Here is a 23,193-nt window from a genome sequence, read left to right as displayed (position 1 = left end):
AGTGCATAATGATTTAAGCGAGCAAGAAACAAACATTTGCGATCATACCACCACTAATGCACCGGATCCCATCAGAATTCTGAAGTTAAGTGTGCTTGGGAGAGAGTCGTATTAGGAAGGGTGACCACCTGGGAAATCATCGTGTTGCAACCCAATTTTATTAATATTTTATTTTTGATATATTATTTGCAAATTCCATATGTCGTTTCGGCGAGACAACTGGAAACAACGCGAAGGATTCTCGGACCATTTGCGGCACGACCGTCATTACTGAATGGGAACGGTGCAAAACCAGGCTTTTGGCATTCGTCGTGCATTGTGGGCGCCGCGATTGTATTGCATCTATCCGGGGCGGCGACAGATCTGGAATGGAAAAACTCCACTCACATGGAAGCTTGTGTACGGTTACTAATGGAGGAAAGTTGCATACACCGTTTTTTCAATTCTGAAAGAATAAATGGGGGGGAGCAAGATAGTGAGTGCATATAGATTTAAGCGAGCAATAAGCAAACGGTTGCGATCATACCAGCACTAATGCACCGGATCCCTTCAGAACTCCGAAGTTAAGTGTGCTTGTGCGAGAGTAGTACTAGGATGGGTGACCTCCAGGGAAGTCCTCCTGTTGCACCCCAACTTTATTAATATTTTATTTTTGATATACTATTTGCAAATTCCATATGACGTTTCGGCGAGACAACTGGAAACAACGCGCCGGATAGTCGGACAATTTGTGGCACGATCGTCATTACTGAATGGGAACGGTGCAAAACTGCGCTTTTGGCATTCGTCGTGCATTGTGGGCCCCGCGATTGTATTTTATCTATCCATGGCTGCGGCAGATCTGGAAAGAAATAACTCCACTCACGTGGGACCTTGTGCACGTTTACCAAGGGAGAAAAGTTGCATACACCGTGTTTTCAATTCTGAAAGAATTAATGGGGGGGAGCAAGATAGTGAGTGCATAATGATTTAAGCGAGCAAGAAGCAAACGGTTGTTATCATACCAGCACTAATGCACCGAATCCCATCAGAACTCCGAAGTTAAGTGTGCTTGGGCGAGAGTAGTATTAGGATGGGTGACCTCCTGGGAAATCATCGTGTTGCAACCCAATTTTATTAATATTTTATTTTTGATATATTATTTGCAAATTCCATATGTCGTTTCGGCGAGACAACTGAAAACAACGTGCTGGATTCTCGGATCATTTGCGGCACGACCGTCATTACTGAATGGGAACGGTGCAAAACCAAGCTTTTGGCATTCATCGTGCATTGTGGTCGCCGCGATAGTATTGCATCTATCTGGGGCTGCGACAGATCTGGAAAGGAATAACTCCGCTCACTTGGAGCTTGTGCACGTTTACCAAGGGAGGAAAGTTGCATAAACCGTTTTTTCAAGTCTGAAAGAATTAATGGGGGGGAGCAAGATAGTGAGTGCATAAAGATTTAAGCGAGCAAGAAACAAACATTTGCGATCATACCAGCAGTAATGCACCGGATCCCATCAGAACTCCGAAGTTAAGTGTGCTTGGGCGAGAGTAGTATTAGGATGGCTGACATCCTGGGAAATCCTTGTGTTGCAACCCAATTTTATTAATATTTTATTTTTGATATACTATTTTAAATTCCAAATGTCGTTTCGGTGAGACAACTGGAAACAACGGGCCGGATACTCGGACAATTTTTGGTACGATCGTCATTACTGAATGGGAACGGTGCAAAACCGGGCTTTTGGCATTCGTCGTGCATTGTGGGCGCCGGGATAGTATTGCATCTATCCGGGTCTGCGACAGATCTGGAAAGGAATAACTCCGCTCACGTGGAAGCTTGTGCACGGTTACCAAGGGAGGAAAGTTGCATACACCATTTTTTCAAGTCTGAAATAATTAATGGGGGGGAGCAAGATAGTAAGTGCATAAAGATTTAAGCGAGCAAGAAGCAAACAGTTGCGATCATACCAGCACTAATACACCGGATCCCATCAGAACTCCGAAATTATGTGTGCTTGGGCGAAAGTAGTATTATGATGGGTGACCTCCTGGGAAATCATCGTGTTGCAACCCAATTTTATTAATATTTTATTTTTGATATATTATTTGCAAATTCCATATGTCCCTTCGGCGAGACAACTGGAAACAACGCACCGGATTTGATGAACTTACAATTTATCTATAATTTTTGAGGACTTTAGCATGGATTTTTATGCCGGTTTTATTAATTTTTGCCTTAATTTAGCTTAATGCTAAGAATAAGTTCAGGGATAATCAATCCAAGAAAAGGAAGGAAAAAGGCAAGAAAAGAATGTTCAAAAAGACCAATTTCAGTCCAGCCCGGTCATGGAAGCAAGAGAGAGCACTTCGGCCCAAAAAGAGCAAGTGAATTCCTTGAGAAAACCCAAGAAAATAAAGCCTAGCTATGAGGAGAATTCGGCCCAGCAAGGAAGGCCCATTTTTAGCCCAAATAACAGCATAGAGTGTAGCCCACATGAGCTCAAAAGCAAGCAAAGTTGTAGCCCAAATAGCAGCCCAAAGGGAGCTAGGGGCGGCAACTTCTAGGAGTTTCTTGAAGAGAAGGAGGGAGCACTCTAGAAGGTTCATGAGGGGTGTAATACACCCCATTCTAGAGGCTTCAACAAGGGGCAAGAGCCCCCTTGAAAAACTATATAAGGAGGCCTCTAGGAGGGGAGAAAGTTGTTCAATTGCTTGAGAGGAAGGCTCTCCCACTCTTAGAGGTTCGGCCACCTTGAGAGAAGAGAAGAGAAGAAGGCTAGGCGCAAGGAAGAAGAAGAAGAAGGGCTGAAGGAAGTTCAAGACAAGCAAGCTAGAAGAAGAAGGTGAGTTCGAATTGAGAGTTTGTGATTCAAAGATCTTCTGTAATAAATCATTTGTAGTTTCATTCTCTTTTGATTTGAATTCAGTTTCTTAGTTATATGTTCTTTCTTCTTTCTCCTTGTTTCCATTCTTCCTTGATGTATTTCAGCTTGTAAAATTTCAGTTCAGCAATCTAATTCTTTTTGATTCATTCAAATGGTCATGCATTGTATTTGAAGTTTCTTGAATAAGGGTGTGATTGTAGATTAATTCGGCCAACTAACCTTCAAAACTCAGATCTGAATTCTCAGATCTGAGATTGCAAGATCTGAATTGCTTGAAAGAGAATTCAGATCTGCAATTTTCAGATTGGGCGAATTAATCTACAGCTTGGAATTCTTAGAGTGCTTGAGAGAGACTCTAGGAATTCAGATCTACTATTCAAGAACTGAATTGAGTGCAAGGTTAGAGATAACTTGCACAATTCAGTTGGTGATCAATTCAGATTTGAATTGATGCCTTAGAAGTGTTTGAAGAAATGCATGCATGAGGATTAGATTCTTGCTAGAGATAGAAGAACCGTCACTCATGCATAGGATGAACATGCACTTGAGAGAGGCTGTTCATGACCTTGGGGTTTCACCAAACCAAGGCTCAATCATGATTCATTCGAATGATCCAAATTGATAGATTGCTGAATTCTGAGATTGACATTTACTGCTTACTCTTCTAACCTGAATTGAAGGCAATTGGACCAATGATTTAGATAGATTTTAATTTAGGATTTCTTAGCTTTCATTAGAGTTTTGATTTATTTGTTGATCAGATAAGAAATGTTCAATTTAGTATTGGTAATTGTTTCCTAAATCCTCGTGGGAACGATACTTCACTCACTACTTTATTACTTGAACGGCTAGTGCACTTGCTAGTGTCACAATGAGCCACACATCAATGCAATACTATCGCGGGGCCCACAATAAACGATGAATGCCAAAAGCCCGGTTTTGCACCATTCCCATCAGTAATGACGATCGTGCCGCAAATGGTTCGAATATCCGGCGCGTTGTTTCCAGTTGTCTCGCCGAAACGACTTATGGAATTTGCAAATAATATATCAAAAATAAAATATTAATAAAATTGGGTTGCAAAATGATGATTTCCCAGGAGGTCACCCATCGTAATACTACTCTCGCCCAAGCACACTTAACTTCAGAGTTCTGATGGGATCCAGTGCATTAGTGCTGGTATGATCACAACCGTTTGTTTCTTGCTCGCTTAAATCTTTATGCACTCACTAACTTGCTCCCCCCCATTAATTCTTTCTGACTTGAAAAAATGGTGTATGCAACTTTCCTCCCTTGGTAACCGTGCACAAGCTTCCACGTGAGCGGAGTTATTCCTTTCCAGATCTGTCGCAGCCCCGGATAGATGCAATACTATCGCGGGGCCAACAATGCACGACGTATGCCAAAAGCCCGGTTTTGCACCGTTCCCATTCAGTAATGACAGTCGTGCTGCAAATGGTCCGAGAATCTGGCACGTTGTTTCCAGTTGTCTCGCCGAAACGACATATGGAATTTGCAAATAATATATCAAAAATAAAATATTAATAAAATTGGGTTGCAACACGATGATTTCCCAGGAGGTCACCCATCCTAATAATACTCTCGCCCAAGCTCAATTAACTTCGGGGTTCTGATGGGATCCGGTGCATTAGTGCTGGTATGATCGCAACCGTTTGCTAATTGCTCGCTTAAATCTTTATGCACTCACTACCTTGCTCCCCCCCATTAATTCTTTCAGATTTGAAGAAACGGTGTATGCAACTTTCCTCCCTTAGTAACCGTGCACAATTTTCCACGTGAGCGGAGTTATTCCTTTCCTGATCGGACGCAGCCCCGGATGGATGCAATGCTATCACGGGGCCCACAATGCACGACGAATGCCAAAAGCCGGGTTTTGCACCGTTCCCAATCAGTAATGACGGTCGTGCCGCAAATGGTTCGAGAATCCGGCGTGTTGTTTGCAGTTGTCTCGCCGAAACGACATATGGAATTTGCAAATAATATATCAAAAATAAAATATTAATAAAATTGGGTTGCAACACGAAGATTTCCCAGGAGGTCACCCATCCTAATACTACTCTTGCCCAAGCACAGTTAACTTCGGAGTTCTAATGGGATCCGGTGCTTTAGTGCTGGTATGATCGCAACTGTTTGCTTCTTGCTCGCTTAAATCTTTATGCACTCACTATCTTGCTCCCCCCCATTAATTCTTTCAGATTTGAAAAAATGGTGTATGCAACTTTCTCCCTTGGTAACCGTGCACAAGCTTCCACGTGAGCGGAGTTATTCCTTTCCAGATCTGTCGCAGCCCCGGATAGATGCAATACTATCGCGGGGCACACAATGCACGACGAATGCCAAAAGCCCAATTTTGCACCGTTCCCATTCAGTAGTGACGATCGTGCCGCAAATGGTCCGAGTATCCGGCGCGTTGTTTCCAGTTGTCTTGCGGAAAAGACATATGGAATTTGCAAATAGAATATCAAAAATAAAATATTAATAAAATTGGGGTGCAACAGGAAGACTTCCCTGGTGGTCACCCATCCTAATACTACTCTCGCCCAAGCACACTTAACTTCGGAGTTCTGATGGGATCCGGTGCATTAGTGCTGGAATGATCGCAACCGTTTGCTTCTTGCTCGCTTAAATCTTTATGCACTCACTATCTTGCTCCCCCCCATTAATTCTTTCAGACTTGAAAAAATGGTGTATGCAACTTTCCTCCCTTGGTAAACGTGCACAAGCTCCAACGTGAGCGGAGTTATTCCTTTCCAAATTTGCCGCAACCATGGATAGATGCAATACAATCGCGGGGCCCACAATGCACGACGATTGCAAAAAACCCGGTTTCGCACCATTCCCATTTAGTAATGACAATCATACCGCAAATGGTCCGAGCTTCCGGCCCGTTGTTTCCAGTTGTCTCGCCGAAACGACATATGGATTTTGCAAATAGTATATCAAAAATAAAATATTAATAAAATTGGGTTGCAACAGAAGGATTTCCCAGGAGGTCACCCATCCTAATACTACTCTCGCCCAAGCACACTTAACTTCGGAGTTCTGATGGGATCCGGTGGATTAGTGCTGGTATGATCGGACCCGTTTGCTTCTTGCTCGCTTAAATCTTTATGCACTCACTATCTTGCTCCCCTCCATTAATTCTTTCATACTGAAAAAACGGTGTATCCAACTTTCCTCCATTCGTAACCGTGCACTAGCTCCCACGTGAGCGGCGTTATTCCCTTACAGATCTGCCGCAACCTCGGATAGATGCAATACTATCGCGGGGCCCCCAATGCACGACGAATGCCAAAAGCACGGTTTTGCACCGTTCCCATTCAGTAATGACGATCGTGCCAGAAATGGTGCGAGTATCTGACGCGTTGTTTCCAGTTGTCTCGCCGAATCGACATATGGAATTTGCAAATAGTATATCAAAGATAAAATATTAATAAAATTGGGGTGCAACACGAGGACTTCACAGGAGGTCACCAATCCTAATACTACTCTCGCCCCTGCACGCTTAACTTCGGAGTTCTGATGGGATCCGGTGCATTAGTGCTGGTAAGATCGCACCCGTCTGCTTTTTGCTCGCTTAAATCTTTATGCTCTCATTATCTTGTTCCCCTCCAATAATTCTTTCAGACTTGAAAAAACGGTGTATGCAACTTTCCTCCCTTGGTAAACGTGCACAAGCTCCAACGTGAGCGGAGTTATTCCTTCCCAAATTTGCCGCAACCATGGATAGATGCAATACAATCGCGGGGCCCACAATGCACGACGATTGCAAAAAACCCGGTTTCGCACCATTCCCATTTAGTAATGACAATCGTACCGCAAATGGTCCGAGCTTCCGGCCAGTTGTTTCCAGTTGTCTCGCCGAAACGACATATGGATTTTGCAAATAGTATATATCAAAAATAAAATATTAATAAAATTGGGTTGCAACAGAAGGATTTCCCAGGAGGTCACCCATCCTAATACTACTCTCGCCCAAGCACACTTTCCTTCGGAGTTCTGATGGGATCCGGTGGATTAGTGCTGGTATGATCGGACCCGTTTGCTTCTTGCTCACTTAAATCTTTATGCACTCACTATCTTGCTCCCCTCCATTAATTCTTTCATACTGAAAAAACGGTGTATCCAACTTTCCTCCATTCGTAACCGTGCACTAGCTCCCACGTGAGCGGCGTTATTCCTTTACAGATCTGCCGCAACCCCGGATAGATGCAATACTATCGCGGGGCCCCCAATGCACGACGAATGCCAAAAGCACGGTTTTGCACCGTTCCCATTCAGTAATGACGATCGTGCCGGAAATGGTGCGAGTATCTGACGCGTTGTTTCCAGTTGTCTCGCCGAATCGACATATGGAATTTGCAAATAGTATATCAAAGATAAAATATTAATAAAATTGGGGTGCAACACGAGGACTTCACAGGAGGTCACCAATCCTAATACTACTCTCGCCTCTGCACGCTTAATTTCGGAGTTCTGATGGGATCCGGTGCATTAGTGCTGGTATGATCGCACCCGTCTGCTTTTTGCTCGCTTAAATCTTTTTGCTCTCATTATCTTGTTCGCCTCCAATAATTCTTTCAGACTTGAAAAAACGGTGTATGGAACTTTCCTCCCTTGGTAACCGTGCATAAGCTCCCACGTGAGAGGAGTTATTCCTTTCCAGATCTGCCGCATCCCCGGATAGATGCAATACTATCGCGGGGACCACAATGCACGACGAATGCCAGAAGCCCGGTTTTGCACCGTTCCCATTCAGTAATGACGATCGTACCGCAAATGGTCCGAGTATCCAGCGCGTTGTTTCCAGTTGTCTCGCCAAAACGACATATGGAATTTGCAAATAGTATATCAAAAATAAAATATTAATAAAAGTTGGTTGCAACACAAGGATTTCCGAGGAGGTCAGCCATCCTAATACTACTCTCGCCCAAGCACTCTTAACTTCGGAGTTCTAATGGGATCCAGTGGATTAGTGCTGGTATGATCGCACCCATTTGTTTCTTGCTCGCTAAAATCTTTATGCACTCACTATCTTGCTCCCCTCCACTAATACTTTCAGACTTGAAAAAACGGTGTATGCAACTTTCCTCCCATGGTAAACGTGCACAAACTCCCACGTGAGCGAAGTTATTCCTTTCCAGATCTGCCGCAGCCACGGATAGATGCAATACTATCACGGGGCCGACAATGCACGACGAATGACAAAAGCCCGGTTTTGCACTGTTCCCATTCAGTAATGACGATCGTACCGCAAAATGGTCCGAGTATCCGACGCGCTGTTTCTAGTTGTCTCGCCGAAACGACATAGGGAATTTGCAAATAGTATTTCGAAAATAAAATATTAAAAAAATTGGGTTCCAACACAAGGATTTCCCAGGAGGTCAGCCATTCTAATACTACTCTCGCCCAAGCACGCTTAACTTCAGAGTTCTGATGGGATCCGGTGGATTAGTGCTGGTATGATTACACCCGTTTCCTTCTTGCTTGCTTAAATCTTTATGCACTCACTATCTTGCTCCCCTCCATTAATACTTTCAGACTTGAAAAAATGGTGTATGCAACTTTCCTCCCTTCGTAACCGTGCACAAGCTCCCACGTGAGCGGAGTTATTCCATTCCAGATCTGCCGCAACCCCGGATAATTGCAATACTATCGCAGGGCCCACAATGCACGACGAATGCCAAAGCCCAGTTTTGCACCGTTCCCATTCAGAAATGACGATCGTGCCGCAAATGGTCCGAGTATCCGACGCGTTGTTTCCAGTTGTCTCGCCGAAACGACATACGGAATTTGCAAATAATATATCAAAAATAAAATATTAATAAAATTTGGTTGCAAAACAAGGATTTCTTAGGAGGTCAGCCATCCTAATACTACTCTCGCCCAAGCACGCTTAACTTCGGAGTTCTGATGGGATCCGGTGGATTAGTGCTGGTATGATTGCACCCGTTTGTTTCTTGCTTGCTTAAATCTTTATGCACTCACTATTTTGCTCCCCTCCATTAATACTTCCAGACTTGAAAAAACGGTGTATGCAACTTTCCTCCCTTGGTAACCATGCACTAGCTCCCACGTGAGCGGAGTTATTCCTTTCCAGATCTGCCGCAGCCCAGGATAGATGCAATACTATCGCGGGGCCCACAATGCACGACGAATGCCAAAAGCCCGGTTTTGCACCGTTCCCATTCAGTAATGACGGTCGTGCCGCAAATGGTCCGAGAATCCGGCACGTTGTTACCAGTTGTCTTGCCGAAACGACATATGGAATTTGCAAACAATATATCAAAAATAAAATATTAATAAAATTGGGTTGCAACACGATGATTTCCAAGGAGGTCACCCATCCTAATACTACTCTCGCCCAAGCACACTTAACTTCGGAGTTCTGATGGGATCCGGTGCATTAGTGCTGGAATGTTCGCAGCCGTTTGCTTCTTGCGCGCTTAAATCTTTATGCACTCACTATCTTGCTCCCCCCCATTAATTCTTTCAGACTTGAAAAAATGGTGTATGCAACTTTCCTCCCTTGGTAAACGTGCACAATCTCCCACGTGAGCGGAGTTATTCCTTTCCAAATCTGCCGCAGCCATGGATAGATGCAATACAATCGCGGGGCCCACATTGCACGACGAATGCCAAAAGCCCGGTTTCGCACCGTTCCCATTCAGTAATGACAATCGTACCGCAAATGGTCCGAGCTTCCGGCCTGCTGTTTCCAGTTGTCTCGCCGAAACGACATATGGATTTTGCAAATAGTATATCAAAAATAAAATATTAATAAAATTGGGTTGCAACAGAAGGATTTCCCAGGAGGTCACCCATCCTAATACTACTCTCGCCCAAGCACACTTAACTTCGGAGTTCTGATGGGATCCGGTGCATTAGTGCTGGAATAATCGCAGCCGTTTAATTCTTGCTCGCTTAAATCTTTATGCACTCACAATCTTGCTCCCCTCCATTAATTCTTTCAGACTTGAAAAAACGGTGTATGCAACTTTCCTCCCTTGGTAAATGTGCACAAGCTCCCACGTGAGCGGAGTTATTCCTTTCCAAATCTGCCGCAGCCATGGATAGATGCAATACAATCGCGGGGCCCACAATGCACGACGAATGCCAAAAGCCCAGTTTCGCACCGTTCCCATTCAATAATGACAATCGTACCGCAAATGGTCCGAGCTTCCGGCCCGTTGTTTCCAGTTCTCTCGCCGAAACGACATATGGATTTTGCAAATAGTATATCAAAAATAAAATATTAATAAAATTGGGTTGCAACAGAAGGATTTCCCAGGAGGTCACCCATCCTAATACTACTCTCAGCCGTACATGCTTAACTTCGGAGTTCTGATGGGATCCGGTGGATTAGTACTGGTTTCATCGGACCCGTTTGCTTCTTGCTCGCTTATATCTTTATGCACTCACTATCTTGCTCCCCTCCATTAGTTCTTTCATACTGAAAAAACGGTGTATCCAACTTTCCTCCCTTCGTAACCGTGCACTAGCTCCCACGTGAGCGGCGTTATTCCAGTACAGATCTGCCGCAACCCCGGATAGATGCAATACTATCGCGGGGCCCCCAATTCACGACGAATGCCAAAAGCACGGTTTTGCACCGTTCCCATTCAGTAATGACGATCGTGCCGGAAATGGTGCGAGTATCTGACGCGTTGTTTCCAGTTGTCTAGCCGAAACGACATATGGAATTTGCAAATAGTATATCAAAGATAAAATATTAATAAAATTGGGGTGCAACACGAGGACTTCACAGGAGGTCACCAATCCTAATACTACTCTCGCCCCTGCACGCTTAACTTCGGTGTTCTGATGGGATCCGGTGCATTAGTGCTGGTATGATCGCACCCGTCTGCTTTTTGCTCTATTAAATCTTTATGCTCTCATTATCTTGTTCCCCTCCAATAATTCTTTCAGACTTGAAAAAACGGTGTATGGAACTTTCCTCCCTTGGTGACCGTGCACAAGCTCCCACGTTAGAGGAGTTATTCCTTTCTAGATCTGCCGCATCCCCGGATAGATGCAATACTATCGCGGGGACCACAATGCACGACGAATGCCAAAAGCCCGGTTTTCCACTGTTCCCATTCAGTAATGACGATCGTACCGCAAATGGTCCGAGTATCCAGCGCGTTGTTTCCAGTTGTCTCGCCGAAACGACATATGGAATTTGTAGATAGTATATCAAAAATAAAATATTAATAAAATTGGGTTGCAACACAAGGATTTCTTAGGAGGTCAGCCATCCTAATACTACTCTCGCCCAAGCACGCTTAACTTCAGAGTTCTGATGGGATCCGGTGGATTAGTGCTGGTATGATTGCATCCGTTTGTTTCTTGCTTGCTTAAATCTTTATGCACTCACTATGTTGCTCCCCTCCATTAATACTTTCAGACTTGAAAAAACGGTGTATGCAACTTTCCTCCCTTGGTAACCATGCACAAGCTCCCACGTGAACGGAGTTATTACTTTCCAGATCTGCCGCAGCCCAGGATAGATGTAATACTATCGCGGGGCCCACAATGCACGACGAATGCCAAAAGCCCGGTTTTGCACCGTTCCCATTCAGTAATGACGGTCGTACCGCAAATGGTCCGAGAATCCGGCGCGTTGTTTCCAGTTGTCTCGCCGAAACGACATATGGAATTTGCAAATAATATATAAAAAATAAAATATTAATAAAATTGGGTTGCAACACGATGATTTCCAAGGAGGTCACCCATCCTAATACTACTCTCGCCCAAGCACACTTAACTTCGGTGTTCTGATGGGATCCGGTGCATTAGTGCTGGAATGATCGCAGCCGTTTGCTTCTTGCTCGCTTAAATCTTTATGCACTCACTATCTTGCTCCCCCCCATTAATTCTTTCAGACTTGAAAAAACGGTGTATGCAACTTTCCTCCCTTGGTAAACGTGCAAAAGATCCCACGTGAGCGGAGTTATTCCTTTCCAGATCTGCCGCAGCCACGGATAGATGCGATACAATCGCGGGGCGCACAATGCACGACGAATGCCAAAAGCCCTATTTTGCACCGTTCGCATTCAGTAATGACGGTCGTGCCGCAAATGGTCCGAGAATCCGGCGCGTTGTTTCCAGTTGTCTCGCCGAAACGACATATGGAACTTGCAAATAATATATCAAAAATAAAATATTAATAAAATAGGGGTGCAACACAAGGATTTCTTAGGAGGTCAGCCATCCTAATACTACTCTCGCCCAAGCACGCTTAACTTCGGAGTTCTGATGGGATCCGGTGGATTAGTGCTGGTATGATTGCACCCGTTTGTTTCTTGCTTGCTTAAATCTTTATGCACTCACTATCTTGCTCCCCTCCATTAATACTTTCAGACTTGAAAAAATGGTGTATGCAACTTTCCTCCCTTGGTAACCATGCACAAGCTCCCACGTGAGCGGAGTTATTCCTCTCCAGATCTGCCGCAGCCCAGGATAGAAGCAATACTATCGCGGGGCCCACAATGCAGGATGAATGCCAAAAGCCCGGTTTTGCACCATTCCCATTCAGTAATTACGATCGTGCCGGAAATGGTGCGAGTATCTGACGCGTTGTTTCCAGTTGTCTCGCCGAAACGACATATGGAATTTGCAAATAGTATATCGAAGATAAAATATTAATAAAATTGGGGTGCAACACGAGGACTTCACAGGAGGTCACCAATCCTAATACTAATCTCTCCCCTGCACGCTTAACTTCGGAGTTCTGATGGGATCCGGTGCATTAGTGCTGGTATGATCGCACCCGTCTGCTTTTTGCTCGCTTAAATCTTTATGCTCTCATTATCATGTTCCCCTCCAATAATTTTTTCAGACTTGAAAAAACGGTGTATGGAACTTTCCTCCCTTGGTAACCGTGCACAAGCTCCCACGTGAGAGGAGTTATTCCTTTCCAGATCTGCCGCAGCCCAGGATAGATGCAATACTATCGCGGGGCCCACAATGCACGACGAATGCCAAAAGCCCGGTTTTGCACCGTTCCCTTTCAGTAATGACGGTCGTGCCGCAAATGGCCCGAGAATCCGGCGCGTTGTTTCCAGTTGTCTCGCAGAAACGACATATGGAATTTGCAAATAATATATCAAAAATAAAATATTAATAAAATTGGGTTGCAACACGATGATTTCCAAGGAGGTCACCCATCCTAATACTACTCTCGCCCAAGCACACTTAACTTCGGAGTTCTGATGGGATCCGGTGCATTAGTGCTGGAATAATCGCAGCCGTTTAATTCTTGCTCGCTTAAATCTTTATGCACTCACTATCTTGCTCCCCCCCATTAATTCTTTCAGACTTGAAAAAATGGTGTATGCAACTTTCCTCCCTTGGTAACAGTGCACAAGCTTCCACGTGAGCGGAGTTATTCCTTTCCAGATCTGTCGCAGCCCCCGATAGATTGAATACTATCGCGGGGCCCACAATCCACAACGAATGCCAAAAGCCCGATTTTGCACCGTTCCCATTCAGTAGTGACGATCGTGCCGCAAATGGTCCGAGTATCCGGCGCGTTGTTTCCAGTTGTCTTGCGGAAAAGATATATGGAATTTGCAAATAGTATATCAAAAATAAAATATTAATAAAATTGGGGTGCAACAGGAGGACTTTCCTGGAGGTCACCCATCCTAATACTACTCTCGCCCAAGCACACTTAACTTCGGAGTTCTGATGCGATCCGGTGCATTAGTGCTGGTATGATCGCACCCGTCCGCTTCTTCCTCGCTTAAATCTTTAGGCACTCACAATCTTGCTCCCCTCCATTAATTCTTTCAGACTTGAAAAAACGGTGTATGGAACTTTCCTCCCTTGGTAACCGTGCATAAGCTCCCACGTGAGAGGAGTTATTCCTTTCCAGATCTGCCGCATCCCCGGATAGATGCAATACTATCGCGGGGACCACAATGCACGACGAATGCCAGAAGTCCGGTTTTGCACCGTTCGGATTCAGTAATGACGATCGTACCGCAAATGGTCCGAGTATCCAGCGCGTTGTTTCCAGTTGTCTCGCCGAAACGACATATGGAATTTGCAAATAGTATATCAAAGATAAAATATTAATAAAATTGGGGTGCAACACGAGGACTTCACAGGAGGTCACCAATCCTAATACTACTCTCGCCCCTGCACACTTAACTTCGGTGTTCTGATGGGATCCGGTGCATTAGTGCTGGTATGATCGCACCCGTCTGCTTTTTGCTCGCTTAAATCTTTATGCTCTCATTATCTTGTTCCCCTCCAATAATTCTTTCAGACTTGAAAAAACGGTGTATGGAACTTTCCTCCCTTGGTGACCGTGCACAAGCTCCCACGTGAGAGGAGTTATTCCTTTCTAGATCTGCCGCATCCCCGGATAGATGCAATACTATCGCGGGGACCACAATGCACGACGAATGCCAAAAGCCCGGTTTTGCACTGTTCCCATTCAGTAATGACGATCGTACCGCAAATGGTCTGAGTATCCAGCGCGTTGTTTCCAGTTGTCTCGCCGAAACGACATATGGAATTTGTAGATAGTATATCAAAAATAAAATATTAATAAAATTGGGTTGCAACACAAGGATTTCTTAGGAGGTCAGCCATCCTAATACTACTCTCGCCCAAGCACGCTTAACTTCAGAGTTCTGATGGGATCCGGTGGATTAGTGCTGGTATGATCCCGGACCCGTTTGCTTCTTGCTCGCTTAAATCTTTATGCACTCACTATCTTGCTCCCCTCCATTAGTTCTTTCATACTGAAAAAACGGTGTATCCAACTTTCCTCCCTTCGTAACCGTACACTAGCTCCCACGTGAGCGGCGTTATTCCTTTACAGATCTGCCGCAACCCCGGATAGATGCAATACTATCGCGGGGCCCCCAATTCACGACGAATGCCAAAAACACGGTTGTGCACCGTTCCCATTCAGTAATGACGATCGTGCCGGAAATGGTGCGAGTATCTGACGAGTTGTTTCTAGTTGTCTCGCCGAAAACGACATATGGAATTTGCAAATAGTATATCAAAGATAAAATATTAATAAAATTGGGGTGCAACACGAGGACTTCACAGGAGGTCACCAATCCTAATACTACTCTCGCCCCTGCACGCTTAACTTCGGTGTTCTGATGGGATCCGGTGCATTAGTGCTGGTATGATCGCACCCGTCTGCTTTTTGCTCGCTTAAATCTTTATGCTCTCATTATCTTGTTCCCCTCCAATAATTCTTTCAGACTTGAAAAAACGGTGTATGGAACTTTCCTCCCTTGGTGACCGTGCACTAGCTCGCACGTGAGAGGAGTTATTCCTTTCTAGATCTGCCGCATCCCCGGATAGATGCAATACTATTGCGGGGACCACAATGCACGACGAATGCCAAAAGCCCGGTTTTGCACCGTTCCCATTCAGTAATGACGATCGTACCGCAAATGGTCCGAGTATCCAGCGCGTTGTTTCCAGTTGTCTCGCCGAAACGACATATGGAATTTGCAGATAGTATATCAAAAATAAAATATTAATAAAATTGGGTTGCAACACAAGGATTTCTTAGGAGGTCAGCCATCCTAATACTACTCTCGCCCAAGCACGCTTAACTTCAGAGTTCTGATGGGATCCGGTGGATTAGTGCTGGTATGATTGCATCCGTTTGTTTCTTGCTTGCTTAAATCTTTATGCACTCACTATGTTGCTCCCCTCCATTAATACTTTCAGACTTGAAAAAACGGTGTATGCAACTTTCCTCCCTTGGTAACCATGCACAAGCTCCCACGTGAGCGGAGTTATTCCTTTCCAGATCTGCCGCAGCCCAGGATAGATGTAATACTATCGTGGGGCCCACAATGCACGACGAATGCCATAAGCACGGTTTTGCACCGTTCCCATTCAGTAATGACGATCGTGCCGCAAATGGTCCGAGAATCCGGCGCGTTGTTTCCAGTTGTCTCGCCGAAACGACATATGGAATTTGCAAATAATATATCAAAAATAAAATATTAATAAAATTGGGTTGCAACACGATGATTTCCAAGGAGGTCACCCATCCTAATACTACTCTCGCCCAAGCACACTTAACTTCGGAGTTCTGATGGGATCCGGTGCATTAGTGCTGGAATGATCGCAGCCGTTTGCTTCTTGCTCGCTTAAATCTTTATGCACTCACTATCTTGCACCCCCCATTAATTCTTTCAGACTTGAAAAAACGGTGTATGCAACTTTCCTCCCTTGGTAAACGTGCAAAAGCTCCCACGTGAGCGGAGTTATTCCTTTCCAGATCTGCCGCAGCCACGGATAGATGCGATACAATCGCAGGGCGCACAATGCACGACGAATGCCAAAAGCCCTATTTTGCACCGTTCGCATTCAGTAATGACGGTCGTGTCGCAAATGGTCCGAGAATCTGGTGCGTTGTTTCCAGTTGTCTCGCCGAAACGACATATGGAACTTGCAAATAATATATCAAAAATAAAATATTAATAAAATTGGGGTGCAACACAAGGACTTCCCAGGAGGTCACCCATCCTAATACTTTTTCACCCAAACACGCATAACTTCGGAGTTCTAATGGGATCCGGGGGATTAGTGCTTGTACGATCGCACCTGCTTGCTTCTTGCTCGCTTAAATCTTTATGCACTCACTATCTTGCTCCCCCCCATTAATTCTTTCAGACTTGAAAAAACGGTGTATGCAACTTTCCTCCCTTGGTAAACGTGCAAAAGCTCCCACGTGAGCGGAGTTATCCCTTTCCAGATCTGCCGCAGCCACGGATAGATGCGATACAATCGCTGGGCGCACAATTCACGACGAATGCCAAAAGCCCTGTTTTGCACCGTTCCCATTCAGTAATGACGGTCGTGCCGCAAATGGTCCGTGAATCCAGCGCGTTGTTTCCAGTTGTCTCGCCGAAACGACATATGGAACTTGCAAATAATATATCAAAAATAAAATATTAATAAAATTGGGGTGAAACACTAGGACTTCCCAGGAGGTCACCCATCCTAATACTTTCTCACCCAAACACGTTTAACTTCGGAGTTCTAATGGGATCTGGTTGATTAGTGCTGGTACGATCGCACCTGTTTGCTTTTGCTCGCTTAAATCTTTATGCACTCACTATCTTGCTCCCCTTCAGTAATACATTCAGACTTGAAAATACGGTGTATGCAACTTTCCTCCCTTGGTAACCGTGCACAAGCTCCCACGTGAGCGGAGTTATTCCTTTCCAGATCTGCCGCAGCCCCGGATAGATGCAATACTATTGCGGGGCCCACAATGCACGATGAATGCCAAAAGCCCGGTTTTGCACCGTTCCCATCAGTAATGACGATCGTGCCGCAAATGGTCCGAATATCCAGTGCGTTGTTTCCAGTTGTCTCGCCGAAACGGCATATGGAATTTGCAAATAATATATCAAAAATAAAATATTAATAAAATTGGGTTGCAAAATGATGATTTCCCAGGAGGTCACCCATCCTAATACTACTCTTGCCCTAGCACAGTTAACTTCGGGGTTCTAATGGGATCCGGTGCTTTAGTGCTGGTATGATCGCAACTGTTTGCTTCTTGCTCACTTAAATCTTTATGCACTCACTATCTTCCTCCCCCCCCATTAATTCTTTCAGACTTGAAAAAATGGTGTATGCAACTTTCTCCCTTGGTAACCGTGCACAAGCTTTCACGTGGGCGGAGTTATTCCTTTCCAGATCTGTCGCAGCCCCGGATAGATGCAATACTATCACGGGGCCCACAATGCACGATGAATGCCAAAAGACCGATTTTGCACCGTTCCCATTCAGTAGTGACGATCGTGCCGCAAATAGTCCGAGTATCCGGCGCGTTGTTTCCAGTTGTCTTGCGGAAAAGACATATGGAATTTGCAGATAGTATATCAAAAATAAAATATTAATAAAATTGGGTTGCAACACAAGGATTTCTTAGTAGGTCAGCCATCCTAATACTACTCTCGCCCAAGCACGCTTAACTTCAGAGTTCTGATGGGATCCGGTGGATTAGTGCTGGTATGATTGCATCCGTTTGTTTCTTGCTTGCTTAAATCTTTATGCACTCACTATGTTGCTCCCCTCCATTAATTCTTTCAGACTTGAAAAAACGGTGTATGCAACTTTCCTCCCTTGGTAAACGTGCACAAGCTCCCACGTGAGCGGAGTTATTCCTTTCCAGATCTGCCGCAGCCATGGATAGATGTAATACTATCGCGGGGCCCACAATGCACGATGAATGCCAAAAGCCCGGTTTTGCACCGTTCCCATTCAGTAATGACGGTCGTGCCGCAAATGGTCCGAGAATCCGGCGCGTTGTTTCCAGTTGTCTCGTCGAAACGACATATGGAATTTGCAAATAATATATCAAAAATAAAATATTAATAAAATTGGGTTGCAACACGATGATTTCCAAGGAGGTCACCCATCCTAATACTACTCTCGCCCAAGCACACTTAACATCGGAGTTCTGATGGGATCCGGTGCGTTAGTGCTGGAATGATCGCAGCCGTTTGCTTCTTGCTCGCTAAAATCTTTATGCACTCACTATCTTGCTCCCCCCATTAATTCTTTCAGACTTGAAAAAACGGTGTATGCAACTTTCCTCCCTTGGTAAACGTGCAAAAGCTCCCACGTGAGCGGAGTTATTCCTTTCCAGATCTGCCGCAGCCACGGATAGATGCGATACAATCGCGGGGCGCACAATGCACGACGAATGCCAAAAGCCCTATTTTACACCGTTCGCATTCAGTAATGACGGTCGTGCCGCAAATGGTCCGAGAATCCGGCGCGTTGTTTCCAGTTGTCTCGCCGAAACGACATATGGAACTTGCAAATAATATATCAAAAATAAAATATTAATAAAATTGGGGTGCAACACTAGGACTTCCCAGGAGGTCACCCATCCTAATACTTTTTCACCCAAACACGCTTAACTTCGGAGTTCTAATGGGATCCGGGGGATTAGTGCTTGTACGATCGCACCTGTTTGCTTCTTGCTCGCTTAAATCTTTATGCACTCACTATCTTGCTCCCCCCCATTAATTCTTTCAGACTTGAAAAAACGGTGTATGCAACTTTCCTCCCTTGGTAAACGTGCAAAAGCTCCCACGTGAGCGGAGTTATTCCTTTCCAGATCAGCCGCAGCCACGGATAGATGCGATACAATCGCGGGGCGCACAATTCACGACGAATGCCAAAAGCCCTGTTTTGCACCGTTCCCATTCAGTAATGACGGTCGTGCCGCAAATGGTCCGAGAATCCGGCGCGTTGTTTCCAGTTGTCTCGCCGAAACGACATATGGAACTTGCAAATAATATATCAAAAATAAAATATTAATAAAATTGGGGTGAAACACTAGGACTTCCCAGGAGGTCACCCATCCTACTACTTTCTCACCCAAACACGTTTAACTTCGGAGTTCTAATGGGATCTGGTGGATTAGTGCTGGTACGATCGCACCTGTTTGCTTTTGCTCGCTTAAATCTTTATGCACTCACTATCTTGCTCCCCTTCAGTAATACATTCAGACTTGAAAATACGGTGTATGCAACTTTCCTCCCTTGGTAACCGTGCACAAGCTCCCACGTGAGCGGAGTTATTCCTTTCCAGATCTGCCGCAGCCCCGGATAGATACAATACTATCGCGGGGCCCACAATGCACGATGAATGCCAAAAGCCCGGTTTTGCACCGTTCCCATCAGTAATGATGATCGTGCCGCAAATGGTCCGAATATCCGGCGCGTTGTTTCCAGTTGTCTCGCCGAAACGGCATATGGAATTTGCAAATAATATATCAAAAATAAAATATTAATAAAATTGGGTTGCAAAATGATGATTTCCCAGGAGGTCACCCATCCTAATACTACTCTTGCCCTAGCACAGTTAACTTCGGGGTTCTAATGGGATCCGGTGCTTTAGTGCTGGTATGATCGCAACTGTTTGCTTCTTGCTCACTTAAATCTTTATGCACTCACTATCTTGCTCCCCCCCCATTAATTCTTTCAGACTTGAAAAAATGGCGGAGTTATTCCTTTCCAGATCTGTCGTAGCCCCGGATAGATGCAATACTATCACGGGGCCCACAATGCACGACGAATGCCAAAAGCCCGATTTTGCACCGTTCCCATTCAGTAGTGACGATCGTGCCGCAAATAGTCCGAGTATCCGGCGCGTTGTTTCCAGTTGTCTTGCGGAAAAGACATATGGAATTTGCAAATAGTATATCAAAAATAAAATATTAATAAAATTGGGGTGCAACAGGAGGACTTCCCTGGAGGTCACCCATCCTAATACTACTCTCGCCCAAGCACACTTAACTTCGGAGTTCTGATGCGATCCAGTGCATTAGTGCTGGTATGATCGCACCCGTCCGCTTCTTCCTCGCTTAAATCTTTATGCACTCACAATCTTGCTCCCCTCCATTAATTCTTTCAGACTTCAAAAAACGGTGTATGCAACTTTCCTCCCTTGGTAAACGTGCACAAGCTCCCACGTGAGCGGAGTTATTCCTTTCCAAATCTGCCACAGCCATGGATAGATGCAATACAATCACGGGGCCCACAATGCACGACGAATGCCAAAAGCCTGGTTTCGCACCGTTCCCATTCTGTAATTACAATCGTACCGCAAATGGTCCGAGCTTCCGGCCCGTTGTTTCCAGTTGTCTCGCCGAAACGACATATGGAATTTGCAAATAGTATATCAAAGATAAAATATTAATAAAATTGGGGTGCAACACGAGGACTTCACAGGAGGTCACCAATCCAAATACTACTCTCGCCCTTGCACACTTAACTTCGGAGTTCTGATGGGATTCGGTGCATTAGTGATGGTATGATCGCACCCGTTTGCTTTTTGCTCGCTTAAATCTTTATGCTCTCATTATCTTGTTCCCCTCCAATAATTCTTTCAGACTTGAAAAAATGGTGTATGGAACTTTCCTCCCTTGGTAACCGTGCACAAGCTCCCACGTGAGAGGAGTTACTCCTTTGCAGATCTGCCGCATCCCCGGATAGATGCAATACTATCGCGGGGACCACAATGCACGACGAATGCCAAAAGCCCAGTTTTGCACCATTCCCATTCAGTAATGACGATCGTACCGCAAATGGTCCAAGTATCCAGCTCGTTGTTTCTAGTTGTCTCGCCGAAACGACATATGGAATTTGCAAATAGTATATCAAAAATAAAATATTAATAAAATTGGGTTGCAACACAAGGATTTCTTAGGAGGTCAGCCATCCTAATACTACTCTCGCCCAAGCACGCTTAACTTCTGAGTTCTGATGGGATCCGGTGGATTAGTGCTGGTATGATTGCACCCGTTTGTTTCTTGCTTGCTTAAATCTTTATGCACTCACTATCTTGCTCCCCTCCATTAATACTTCCAGACTTGAAAAAACGGTGTATGCAACTTTCCTCCCTTGGTAACCATGCACAAGCTCCCACGTGAGCGGAGTTATTCCTTTCCAGATCTGTCGCAGCCCAGGATAGATGCAATACTATCGCAGGGCCCACAATGCACGACGAATGCCAAAAGCCCGGTTTTGCACCGTTCCCATTCAGTAATGACGGTCGTGCCGCAAATGGTCCGAGAATCCGTCGCGTTGTTTCTAGTTGTCTCGCCAAAACGACATATGGAATTTGCAAATAATATATCAAAAATAAAATATTAATAAAATTGGGTTGCAACACGATGATTTCCAAGGAGGTCACCTATCCTAATACTACTCTCGCCCAAGCACACTTATCTTCGGAGTTCTGATGGGATCCGGTGCATTAGTGCTGGAATGATCGCAGCCGTTTGCTTCTTGCTCGCTTAAATCCTTATGCACTCACTATCTTGCTCCCCCCCATTAATTCTTTCAGACATGAAAAAATGGTGTATGCAACTTTCCTTCCTTGGTAAACGTGCAAAAGCTCCCACGTGAGCAGAGGTATTCAATTCCAGATCTACCGTAGCCACGGATAGATGCGATACAATCGCGGGGCGCACAATGCACGACGAAAGCCAAAAGCCCTATTTTGCACCGTTCCCATTCAGTAATGACGGTCGTGCCGCAAATGGTCCGAGAATCCGGCGCGTTGTTTCCAGTTGTCTTGCCGAAACGACATATGGAACTTGCAAATAATATATCAAAAATAAAATATTAATAAAATTGGGGTGCAACACTAGGACTTCCCAGGAGGTCACCCATCCTAATACTTTCTCACCCAAACACGCTTAACTTCGGAGTTCTAATGGGATCCGGTGGATTAGTGCTGGTACGATCGCACCTGTTTGCTTTTTGCTCGTTTAAATCTTTATGCACTCACTATCTTGCTCCCCTCCATTAATACATTCATACTTGAAAATACGGTGTATGCAACTTTCCTCCCTTGGTAACCGTGCACAAGCTCCCACGTGAGCGGAGTTAATCCTTTCCAGATCTGCCGCAGCCCTGGATAGATGCAATACTATCGTGGGGCCCACAATGCACAATGAATGCCAAAAGCCCGGTTTTGCACCGTTCCCATCAGTAATGACGATCGTGCCGCAAATGGTCCGAATATCCGGCGCGTTGTTTCCAGTTGTTTCGCCGAAACGGCATATGGAATTTGCAAATAATATATCAAAAATAAAATATTAATAAAATTGGGTTGCAAAATGATGATTTCCCAGGAGGTCACCCATCGTAATACTACTCTTGCCCAAGCACACTTAACTTCAAAGTTCTGATGGGATCGAGTGCATTAGTGCTGGTATGATCACAACCGTTTGTTTCTTGCTCGCTTAAATCTTTATGCACTCACTATTTTGCTCCCCCCCATTAATTCTTTCTGACTTGAAAAAACGGTGTATGCAACTTTCCTCCCTTGGTAACCGTGCACAAGCTTCCACGTGAGCGGAGTTATTCCTTTCCAGATCTGTCGCAGCCCCGTATAGATGCAATACTATCACGGGGCCCACAATGCACGACGTATGCCAAAAGCCCGGTTTTGCACCGTTCCCATTCAGTAATGACGATCGTACCGCAAATGGTCCAAGTATCCAGCGCGTTGTTTCTAGTTGTCTCGCCGAAACGACATATGGAATTTGCAAATAGTATATCAAAAATAAAATATTAATAAAATTGGGTTGCAACACAAGGATTTCTTAGGAGGTCAGCCATCCTAATACTACTCTCGCCCAAGCACGCTTAACTTTGGAGTTCTGATGGGATCCGGTGGATTAGTGCTGGTATGATTGCACCCGTTTGTTTCTTGCTTGCTTAAATCTTTATGCACTCACTATCTTGCTCCCCTCCATTAATACTTCC

General features: G+C 44.9%; 2 non-coding genes and 42 pseudogenes across 2 annotated transcripts; 5 read left to right on the top strand and 39 right to left on the bottom strand.

Moving 5' to 3' along the window:
- The first annotated feature begins 34 nt into the window (after positions 1-34).
- LOC148856426 (5S ribosomal RNA) lies at positions 35-153 on the top strand (annotated as a pseudogene).
- Positions 154-512: 359 nt separating this feature from the next.
- Positions 513-631, top strand: LOC148856425 (5S ribosomal RNA; annotated as a pseudogene).
- A 359-nt stretch (positions 632-990) lies between these two features.
- On the top strand, positions 991-1,109 carry LOC148856424 (5S ribosomal RNA; annotated as a pseudogene).
- A 358-nt stretch (positions 1,110-1,467) lies between these two features.
- LOC148856423 (5S ribosomal RNA) lies at positions 1,468-1,586 on the top strand (annotated as a pseudogene).
- Positions 1,587-1,944: 358 nt separating this feature from the next.
- Positions 1,945-2,063, top strand: LOC148856422 (5S ribosomal RNA; annotated as a pseudogene).
- Positions 2,064-3,949: 1,886 nt separating this feature from the next.
- Positions 3,950-4,068, bottom strand: LOC148856421 (5S ribosomal RNA; annotated as a pseudogene).
- A 359-nt stretch (positions 4,069-4,427) lies between these two features.
- LOC148856420 (5S ribosomal RNA) lies at positions 4,428-4,546 on the bottom strand (annotated as a pseudogene).
- A 359-nt stretch (positions 4,547-4,905) lies between these two features.
- LOC148856419 (5S ribosomal RNA) lies at positions 4,906-5,024 on the bottom strand. Its single transcript, XR_016098132.1, has one exon. It is a non-coding gene; the product is annotated as a 5S ribosomal RNA (ribosomal RNA).
- A 358-nt stretch (positions 5,025-5,382) lies between these two features.
- LOC148856418 (5S ribosomal RNA) lies at positions 5,383-5,501 on the bottom strand (annotated as a pseudogene).
- Positions 5,502-5,860: 359 nt separating this feature from the next.
- Positions 5,861-5,979, bottom strand: LOC148856417 (5S ribosomal RNA; annotated as a pseudogene).
- Positions 5,980-6,337: 358 nt separating this feature from the next.
- On the bottom strand, positions 6,338-6,456 carry LOC148856416 (5S ribosomal RNA; annotated as a pseudogene).
- A 361-nt stretch (positions 6,457-6,817) lies between these two features.
- Positions 6,818-6,936, bottom strand: LOC148856415 (5S ribosomal RNA; annotated as a pseudogene).
- A 358-nt stretch (positions 6,937-7,294) lies between these two features.
- On the bottom strand, positions 7,295-7,413 carry LOC148856414 (5S ribosomal RNA; annotated as a pseudogene).
- A 359-nt stretch (positions 7,414-7,772) lies between these two features.
- On the bottom strand, positions 7,773-7,891 carry LOC148856413 (5S ribosomal RNA; annotated as a pseudogene).
- Positions 7,892-8,251: 360 nt separating this feature from the next.
- On the bottom strand, positions 8,252-8,370 carry LOC148856412 (5S ribosomal RNA; annotated as a pseudogene).
- Positions 8,371-8,728: 358 nt separating this feature from the next.
- Positions 8,729-8,847, bottom strand: LOC148856411 (5S ribosomal RNA; annotated as a pseudogene).
- Positions 8,848-9,206: 359 nt separating this feature from the next.
- On the bottom strand, positions 9,207-9,325 carry LOC148856410 (5S ribosomal RNA; annotated as a pseudogene).
- Positions 9,326-9,684: 359 nt separating this feature from the next.
- Positions 9,685-9,803, bottom strand: LOC148856409 (5S ribosomal RNA; annotated as a pseudogene).
- Positions 9,804-10,162: 359 nt separating this feature from the next.
- On the bottom strand, positions 10,163-10,281 carry LOC148856408 (5S ribosomal RNA; annotated as a pseudogene).
- A 358-nt stretch (positions 10,282-10,639) lies between these two features.
- LOC148856407 (5S ribosomal RNA) lies at positions 10,640-10,758 on the bottom strand (annotated as a pseudogene).
- Positions 10,759-11,117: 359 nt separating this feature from the next.
- Positions 11,118-11,236, bottom strand: LOC148856406 (5S ribosomal RNA; annotated as a pseudogene).
- Positions 11,237-11,595: 359 nt separating this feature from the next.
- LOC148856405 (5S ribosomal RNA) lies at positions 11,596-11,714 on the bottom strand (annotated as a pseudogene).
- Positions 11,715-12,073: 359 nt separating this feature from the next.
- LOC148856404 (5S ribosomal RNA) lies at positions 12,074-12,192 on the bottom strand. The gene has a single exon (XR_016098044.1). It is a non-coding gene; the product is annotated as a 5S ribosomal RNA (ribosomal RNA).
- A 359-nt stretch (positions 12,193-12,551) lies between these two features.
- On the bottom strand, positions 12,552-12,670 carry LOC148856403 (5S ribosomal RNA; annotated as a pseudogene).
- A 359-nt stretch (positions 12,671-13,029) lies between these two features.
- On the bottom strand, positions 13,030-13,148 carry LOC148856402 (5S ribosomal RNA; annotated as a pseudogene).
- Positions 13,149-13,507: 359 nt separating this feature from the next.
- Positions 13,508-13,626, bottom strand: LOC148856401 (5S ribosomal RNA; annotated as a pseudogene).
- A 359-nt stretch (positions 13,627-13,985) lies between these two features.
- LOC148856400 (5S ribosomal RNA) lies at positions 13,986-14,104 on the bottom strand (annotated as a pseudogene).
- A 359-nt stretch (positions 14,105-14,463) lies between these two features.
- LOC148856399 (5S ribosomal RNA) lies at positions 14,464-14,582 on the bottom strand (annotated as a pseudogene).
- Positions 14,583-14,943: 361 nt separating this feature from the next.
- LOC148856398 (5S ribosomal RNA) lies at positions 14,944-15,062 on the bottom strand (annotated as a pseudogene).
- A 359-nt stretch (positions 15,063-15,421) lies between these two features.
- LOC148856397 (5S ribosomal RNA) lies at positions 15,422-15,540 on the bottom strand (annotated as a pseudogene).
- A 359-nt stretch (positions 15,541-15,899) lies between these two features.
- On the bottom strand, positions 15,900-16,018 carry LOC148856396 (5S ribosomal RNA; annotated as a pseudogene).
- A 1,310-nt stretch (positions 16,019-17,328) lies between these two features.
- On the bottom strand, positions 17,329-17,447 carry LOC148856395 (5S ribosomal RNA; annotated as a pseudogene).
- Positions 17,448-17,806: 359 nt separating this feature from the next.
- On the bottom strand, positions 17,807-17,925 carry LOC148856394 (5S ribosomal RNA; annotated as a pseudogene).
- A 359-nt stretch (positions 17,926-18,284) lies between these two features.
- Positions 18,285-18,403, bottom strand: LOC148856393 (5S ribosomal RNA; annotated as a pseudogene).
- A 358-nt stretch (positions 18,404-18,761) lies between these two features.
- Positions 18,762-18,879, bottom strand: LOC148856392 (5S ribosomal RNA; annotated as a pseudogene).
- Positions 18,880-19,238: 359 nt separating this feature from the next.
- LOC148856391 (5S ribosomal RNA) lies at positions 19,239-19,356 on the bottom strand (annotated as a pseudogene).
- A 357-nt stretch (positions 19,357-19,713) lies between these two features.
- LOC148856390 (5S ribosomal RNA) lies at positions 19,714-19,832 on the bottom strand (annotated as a pseudogene).
- Positions 19,833-20,143: 311 nt separating this feature from the next.
- On the bottom strand, positions 20,144-20,262 carry LOC148856389 (5S ribosomal RNA; annotated as a pseudogene).
- A 359-nt stretch (positions 20,263-20,621) lies between these two features.
- Positions 20,622-20,740, bottom strand: LOC148856388 (5S ribosomal RNA; annotated as a pseudogene).
- A 359-nt stretch (positions 20,741-21,099) lies between these two features.
- LOC148856387 (5S ribosomal RNA) lies at positions 21,100-21,218 on the bottom strand (annotated as a pseudogene).
- A 359-nt stretch (positions 21,219-21,577) lies between these two features.
- On the bottom strand, positions 21,578-21,696 carry LOC148856386 (5S ribosomal RNA; annotated as a pseudogene).
- A 359-nt stretch (positions 21,697-22,055) lies between these two features.
- LOC148856385 (5S ribosomal RNA) lies at positions 22,056-22,173 on the bottom strand (annotated as a pseudogene).
- A 358-nt stretch (positions 22,174-22,531) lies between these two features.
- On the bottom strand, positions 22,532-22,650 carry LOC148856384 (5S ribosomal RNA; annotated as a pseudogene).
- A 359-nt stretch (positions 22,651-23,009) lies between these two features.
- LOC148856383 (5S ribosomal RNA) lies at positions 23,010-23,128 on the bottom strand (annotated as a pseudogene).
- Positions 23,129-23,193: the final 65 nt, after the last annotated feature.

Source organism: Nelumbo lutea, chromosome 4, assembly GCF_056320005.1.
Source record: "Nelumbo lutea isolate HS-2025 chromosome 4, American lotus-T2T, whole genome shotgun sequence".
Lineage (NCBI taxonomy): Eukaryota > Viridiplantae > Streptophyta > Magnoliopsida > Proteales > Nelumbonaceae > Nelumbo > Nelumbo lutea.
This window is presented reverse-complemented; position numbering and strand designations above follow the sequence as displayed.